This window comes from Pinus tabuliformis, chromosome X, assembly GCF_031772625.1.
Source record: "Pinus tabuliformis cultivar Carrire ecotype Pingquan chromosome X, CPIR1, whole genome shotgun sequence".
In the NCBI taxonomy this organism is placed as follows: Eukaryota; Viridiplantae; Streptophyta; class Pinopsida; order Pinales; family Pinaceae; genus Pinus; species Pinus tabuliformis.
Genome location: NC_142308.1, coordinates 87,247,955 through 87,255,948, shown reverse-complemented (window position 1 = coordinate 87,255,948; position 7,994 = coordinate 87,247,955). Strand labels below are relative to the sequence as shown.

The 7,994-nt window shown below is 35.2% G+C and overlaps 1 long non-coding RNA gene across 1 annotated transcript; it reads right to left on the bottom strand.

Moving 5' to 3' along the window:
- Nucleotides 1–2,658: 2,658 nt before the first annotated feature.
- LOC149138510 (uncharacterized) lies at nt 2,659–4,690 on the bottom strand. The gene is made up of 2 exons (XR_016264857.1): nt 3,516–4,690; nt 2,659–3,242 (listed from the first exon to the last, which is right to left on the bottom strand). It is a non-coding gene; the product is annotated as an uncharacterized LOC149138510 (long non-coding RNA).
- Nucleotides 4,691–7,994: the final 3,304 nt, after the last annotated feature.

The following is a 7,994-nucleotide window of genomic DNA, read 5'->3' as shown; positions in this document are numbered from 1 at the left end:
TTATTTTTTTTGTTATTAATGCATGGACCCTATTTAATTTCTACGGAAGAGTTTCTCGGAGGAGGGTTTCAGATTTAGCTATGGCTACTTCAACGACGTTTAGGTAGTTTTAACTGCTCTAATTTCTTCTTAATAGTCTAGTCAAGGAGAATGATTACTACAGTTTCCTAGCTTTTTTAGTTTAGACAATGCGATTGATATTTTCATATTGTTTTTCAATTTTCTGGATGTAATGGAACTTAGTTCTTCTTCTGCTTATACCCATACCATGACTATAAGGATTTATTTTAAATTCAGTGTGTAATGAATGACGATTTTTCTTGTTATGTTGTTATTCTATATTTTCAGAATGTCTTTCAATTTTATGTATGTAATGGAACTTAGTTCTCCTTCTACTTATATCCATACCGTGATTTCTGTATGTAATGGAACTTAGTTCTCCTTATGCTTATACCCATACCGTGACCATAAGGATTTATTTTAAATTCAGTGTGTAGTGAATGACGATTTTCTTGCTATGTTGTTATTCTATGTTAGTTATCTTGACAACCACCATGGATTTGGTTCCCTTAAACTTGCTATTTACAAGAATATGGTTTGTGATCTTTGCCGGGTAAGCAAGGGTCTGGCCTGCCTGAACTCGGTTTAACCCACAGGTATAATGTTCTACACTTTTCTTAAATGCACAGTCAGGGATTACTCTTACCGATGGCTCTTGACGGTTATCAAGTGTGAAACTGTGCAATGCCCTGTTTGGAAACAACATGAACATGGAGTATGGGATGTTAGCCACCCCATCTCAAAGCAATTCAACAATTCAAATGTTGAAGTGTTTCATGTTGCCCATTTTCTCAGAGCATGCTTTCTTTGCAACCGACAATTGAACCATTGGAAGGACATCTACATGTATAGGTTTGTTATAATGATCACAACATGGTTTTTATGTTAGAATTTTCTTTAATCTTTGAAATTCACCTTGAATTGATTATAATTTCCAATTCTCAAGAGCTAATCTCATTCTCTGTTTGCTGATTAATGCAGAGGTGAGAAAGCATTCTGCAACGTGGAATGTCATTACAAACTAATTTTGATGGGTGAACAAATGAAAAAATTAATTGCTTCTCCACCATATTCATGGAGTGATACTTGTTACGGTAGAAATTTTTTCTTAAGATTAGAGGCATGAGAACTGTCCATCTGTTATATTCTATGTATTGTTTGCATCAGAGAAGCTGTTGGAAAATGCAAGGCCACAGATGATATAAAAATATATCTTTGTTTTGCTCGGAGGGAAAGGGAAGGAATGGGATGGTGTGCCCTTTTTTGAACCATATCAATTTGGAATGAGCTTTCTTGTGGTAAAAAATGCATGGCCACAGATGATATAAAAATATATCTTTGTTTTGCTCAAATGGAAAGGGAAGGGATGGGATGAGGGATGGGATGGCGTGCCCTTTTCTGAACCATATCAATTTGGAATGAGCTCTCTTGTGGTAAAATTTGTTCTATTTTGAAATTTGATAAGAAAACTAGAACTATTGATGCTTGACATATTCTCTGAGTTTTGTTGGAGTGAATCTTCTACACTTTTCTTGAGGTATAATGTTCTACACTTTTCTTAAATGCAGAGTCAGGGATTACTCTTACCGATGGCTCTTGACGGTTATCAAGTGTGAAACTGTGCAATGCCCTGTTTGGAAACAACATGAACATGGAGTATGGGATGTTAGCCACCCCATCTCAAAGCAATTCAACAATTCAAATGTTGAAGTGTTTCATGTTGCCCATTTTCTCAGAGCATGCTTTCTTTGCAACCGACAATTGAACCATTGGAAGGACATCTACATGTATAGGTTTGTTATAATGATCACAACATGGTTTTTATGTTAGAATTTTCTTTAATCTTTGAAATTCACCTTGAATTGATTATAATTTCCAATTCTCAAGAGCTAATCTCATTCTCTGTTTGCTGATTAATGCAGAGGTGACAAAGCATTCTGCAATGTGGAATGTCATTACAAACTGATTTTGATGGGTGAACAAATGAAAAAATTAATTGCTTCTCCACCATATTCATGGAGTGATACTTGTTACGGTAGAAATTTTTTCTTAAGATTAGAGGCATGAGAACTGTCCATCTGTTATATTCTATGTATTGTTTGCATCAGAGAAGCTGTTGGAAAATGCAAGGCCACAGATGATATAAAAATATATCTTTGTTTTGCTCGGAGGGAAAGGGAAGGAATGGGATGGTGTGCCCTTTTTTGAACCATATCAATTTGGAATGAGCTTTCTTGTGGTAAAAAATGCATGGCCACAGATGATATAAAAATATATCTTTGTTTTGCTCAAATGGAAAGGGAAGGGATGGGATGAGGGATGAGGGATGGGATGGCGTGCCCTTTTCTGAACCATATCAATTTGGAATATCAATTTGGAATGAGCTCTCTTGTGGTAAAATTTGTTCTATTTTGAAATTTGATAAGAAAACTAGAACTATTGATGCTTGACATATTCTCTGAGTTTTGTTTGAGTGAATCTTATTGGTTTTAAATACTACCCCTGTTGTACTTGTTTCAATGTGATTCAGATCCAATTCACAGGAAAGATTACAAAACACGAAGTGTGACTGCAATGCAAAATTTGCACATTATGTAATACTCCTAAAAATTCATCTGAACGATGTTTCATAAACTCATAAAATCGGTCTTAACTATGACTGATAACTGATAAGCCAGGCAGGATAAGTTATTTATTGGGGAAAGGTCATATGTTCGATCCCACAAATAAATAAAGAATGGCTCCTCTTAACACGATATAAATTGAGTACCTTGTTCAGTTTAGTGACACCCCTGCAATTAGAGAAGAGAAATGGATGAAAGGGAAAACAAAATTTGGAGATAAGCCCCCTATTTGGGAACAAGCAGCTGCAGTGTTGTTGAGTCTTTTTGGTTTCTGGATTGATACTTTTCTGCTCCTTTTCTGCTGCATCACAGAAACAAGAACACCCACCTCGGAAGTTATATAGCTTTCTTCAACTTTCATAGTTTGTGCATGTCCATTGAAGTTGGTATTCTGCAGTGTTGTTGAGTCTTTTTGGTTTCTGGATTGATCCTTTTCTGCTCCTTTTCTGCTGCATCACAAAAACAAGAACACCCACCTCGGAAGTTATATAGCTTTCTTCAACTTTCATAGTTTGTGCATGTCCATTGAAGTTGGTATTAGAAGTGCCGACTTGGCTCCTGATTCCAAATTCAAAATAGAATAGATTGAGCTTTCATATAACACAGAAACGTAATCATGAATTTGTGCAAATTACACTTATTTATGAAGAAACCATGAAAACTTAGTATTTTCATTCAAAACAACATTAAAAAACTATATAAGTGTGAATGCAATTGTTGAATTTTGATTAATATCATGTGCTACTACTTTAAATGTTAATGAAATAACCTTTCCTATGTAGAAGGCAGGATGATCACTATCTACTCTTAGGGCTACCGCTTGTTGACTACCTGGCCCTGCTGCATTTTCGAATGTTATATCCCGTGCTAAGAAGCCATCAGCATTTACAGCTGCAATTGTGAAAACAAATAAATTAGCAATCCTCAACATCTAAAACAAGATTTAGTGGGATCGAGGAATATGGATTGATTGAATTTTCCTTTGATAAGAGTTCAAAACCAAAGAACGATGGTAATTGTAAGTATTAAATTCCGTCTTTGTTTAGAAATAGCATACACATATTTATCTAGTTATCAGAATAAACAGAGGATCCGATTTTAGCATATGCCCATTGAAATTTCTCAAACTTACAAACCCCAATGCATGTTGAAAGAAATTACACCTATCATATGAAAGGGTTCCAAATATCTTGTTCTTAAAATGTAAAACGATAATTAATTTTTTTGCTGCTTTAATAGGATGAAAGAAGTGCAGAATCTGCAAAAATAAATGTTATTGCTCTCTTCTTTTCAGCAACCTACAATCTGAAGAAAAGCATTATTGCTTCCCTTGCAAATGACGGATTGCATTCCAAGCACTGCTGGATTTTGATTGTTTCCTTCTCCTCTCATTTGTATTTTGTTGATGCTTTCTAGATCAGCATTCCTTTGCAAGGGAATTAATCTGGGTTGAACTCAAGTAGAAAATTTCTCTCTCATTAATTGGATGGTCATTTTCACAATTGATTGTCTCCAAAGAAGTCTTGTCAGCCAAATCTCTACCTTTCCTCAGGCTTTTAAGTTTAACCAGCATGCAGGCCCTCAGTGTTGTGGTTTGGCATTTTTATCCAGTAGTTCTTAGCAACATGGCAGAAAGGGCACACCTTATGTCCATGCAGAAGGAATTGGAAGCAATGGTAGTGGATTCCTTGGCCACAGAATTGAACAAGCGTTTAAAGCCCTTTGGGTTCTGCAAGAAGACCCATAAAAATCTGCAAATGTATCAAAGAGAATTGCTTCCTAGATCATACTTGTACAATAAGTGATCATAGTAGAAGGTCATTTGATTGTGAAACCGTTGTGGGATTCAATCCAAGTGACCTGAATTTACTGTAGATAGACGTCCTCTTTGATATCCATGTTTATCTCCATTCAGGGGCTAGGATGTCACTAGGGCATCTAGAGAATAGCTAAAAGGAGGGAGGCACTCTTTGAAGAACTGAAGACGCCTTTAAAAAAACAGCACATTCGCTAGACAAAGGGACCTGTGGAGGCAATCTAAAAAAGGCAAAGGGCCAGATAGGAGTTTCCCGTGAAGAAAGAAGACAAGTCCAAAAATGCTCTCAAGGAAAAAGGGATTAATGCCAAACTGTTTGTACAATGGGTTATGGAACTGTTTGTTTATGCTAAATCATACACTGTAGCATGAGGAATTGGACTGTCTCAGCCTGCGCGCAGTCAGGTGGTAACGAGGTAGGCCCCAAGATTTCAACACCATATAGTACTATAGGTCTGTTAGTTGTGTCAAAAAATGCATCTCAGAAGAGATGTCCTGAAAATGCATATGGAAGTATTGTCGGTCAAGCATGGAGAGAGACCTATAACCCTTTCTATGTTTGGGTTGAAAGACATGCCTTAAGCTAAACCTAAGGGCTATGGATCAGATCCCATAGATGTATAAGCAATGGTAATCTCCACCTCGCTTCCTTTGAAGAAGAAGTGGAAGTTTGTTAGGGTGCTCTTGGATATTTAAATCACAACCTCAGTTTCACTAAGGTTCACCACCATCATTCTATGACCATCACATTGGCAGGGGCATCAAGCTATCTCTGAATGTCCCTAGGGGAGGAGGCTAAAAGGATCAGATCCTCTGCAAATAAGAATAAGGTAAACAAAACATGGTGTAAAACGTAAACATCTCCCTTGTGGAAGTACTCGCTCGGTTATGCTCTAACCCATTAATGTATATCCCATGGAATTTCATGAAAGCAACTATGAGACACTCAAAGATGCCAATTTCACGTAGTCTCCAGAACGATAATTCCCTTGGAACAGAGTCCAAAAGCCTTCTGAAAATCCACAAAGCAACAGGACTTTAGATGAGGGACGTCAGCTTCCTTGATAATAGCACACAGGCTAAAAATGTGGTCACTAGTTTCATAATCTCTTCTAAGACTTGGTTGCCCCGTAGCTTTGAATTTGTTCCTCTCTATATGTTGAGAAAGCCACACGTTCACGCCCATAACATAGAGTTCGACAAAGGCACGCCCACTCATAATATTCCTGTAATTATTTCTATCAGAAATATCCTTCAATTGGAAGATGGGGTGGATGATATTTTGAGACCATGAAGAGGGAAAGCCAATGCAAATTCAACTTGCAGACCTTACTCATCTACTTCTTTGCTGGTGCTCAAGATCCTAACAGCTCTTTTAATGTCTCTTGGGGTGAATTAGTGACAAAAGGTGAGAGAGGAGAGAATATGGACTAAGGTTGATCCGAAAAATCACAGAGGGATGTGGTCCGCAAGAACCATGTGTAATGATCAAAACATGTTGGAAGAGCAGATTTTCCAATTTCAATTCAAGGCATCTCAAATCTGCCAGGAACCACACCATGATCAAACACAATACCAAAACCAAACTCAGGCAAAGAAATAAATTCCAACTTAATATGAAGAGGAAGAGGAACAATGATGAGCATTACCAACAGTTGCAGAGCCATATGTACTTGGAACACCAGGCAGGGATGGCACACGCATAGACCCCGTGATCACAGTCTTCCCCATGCCATCACCCACAAACAAAAGATTAGTTTTACTGGGAGGAACCCTAACAATCTCCTTATACACCCCAGCCTTTATATGTATCACGAATCTCCGCTCAGATTTATCCGGTGCACTGTTCACCGCCTGTTGAATACTCATAGAGGATTCATCCTTGGACACAGTCACATCGGGAACCAATTTATCAACCTCTAATACATCCCAAATTTGATTATAATGATGGTAATAATCTGCAGTACTAGAGGAATTGGATGATCTCTCTGTTTTTGGAGGCCTCCATAGGACCATATTCTGTCCGTATGTATCCAGAGCATCTACCATGCTAAGGGCATTGCTGGTCAAGCTCATGACTGTAAGAACAGGTTACGTTACACAGCGGCTGCTCAGCGAGATTTGAAGCAGCAATGCTTGTCTCCCCCGATGCAGCTAACGAATCTTCCAGTGGAGTAAATACGCAGAGGAAAAATACGAAGACCGCCAAGAACAGCGAGCCTGAAACCAAATCCAGAGCGAGGGCAAGCGTTGATCTGCGAGGGCAAGCGTTTGATCTGAGGTACAAACCCTGCTGCCCGGATGAAACTATTCGATGAAACGCCCAAACCGTTTGGGCAACCTCGATCAACGGCTGAAATTGTTGCAATCGTCTAACATATAATCCTGTGGATTACAAGATGACAGGTAGGCAGAGAGGGGAGTTGATCTCAGAGGGAAACGCCTTACGGCGTAAAAATAATAATAAAATATTTTTTTATTAGGGGAAATTGTTTTCTTTTTAACATTTAGTTTTCCTTCATTTAAAACAAATTATAAAATTGAATTTCCATTTACGTATTATCATTACAATTTAAAATTTTATAAAAATAATAAAAATCTATTTTTTTATCAAGGGAAATTATTTTCTTGTTAACATTTAGTTTTCTTTCATTTAAAACAAATAATAAAATTGAATTTCCATTTGTGTATTATCATTACAATTTAAAATTTTATAAAAATAATAAAAATCTATTTTTTATTATCAAGGGAAATTGTTTTCTATTTAACATTGAGTTTTTCTTCATTTAAAACAAATTATAAAATTGAATTTCCATTATTAGCATTACAATTTAAAATTTTGTAAAAATAATAAAAATCTATTTTTTTCGTCAAGGCAAATAATTTTATTTTTAACATTTAGTTTTCCTTCATTTAAATCAAATTATAAAATTTAATTTCCATTTTCTTATTATCATTACAATTTAAAATTTTATAAAAATCATAAAAATCTATTTCTTTATCAAGGAAAATAATTTTATTTTTAATATTTAGTTTTCCTTCGTTTAAAACAAATTATAAAATTTAATTTCCATTTGCTAATTATCATTACCATTTAAAATTTTATAAAAATAATAAAAATCTATTTTTTTGTCAAGGGAAATTGTTTGATTACAATTTAAAATATTATAAAAAATAATAGAAATATATATTTTTTTTGAAGGGAAATTGTTTTCTTTTTAACGTTTAGTTTTATTTCATTTAAAACAAATTATAAAATTGAATTTCCATTTGCGTATTATCATTACAATTTAAAATTTTATAAAAATAATAAAAATATATTTTTTTGTCAAGGAAAATTGTTTTGTTTTTAACATTTAGTTTTCCTTCATTTAAAACAAACAATAAAATTGAATTTTAAAAATCAATTTTTTTGTCGACGGAAATTGTTTTCTTCTTATATCCATTTGTGTATTATCATTACAATATAAAATTTTATAAAAATAATAAAAATC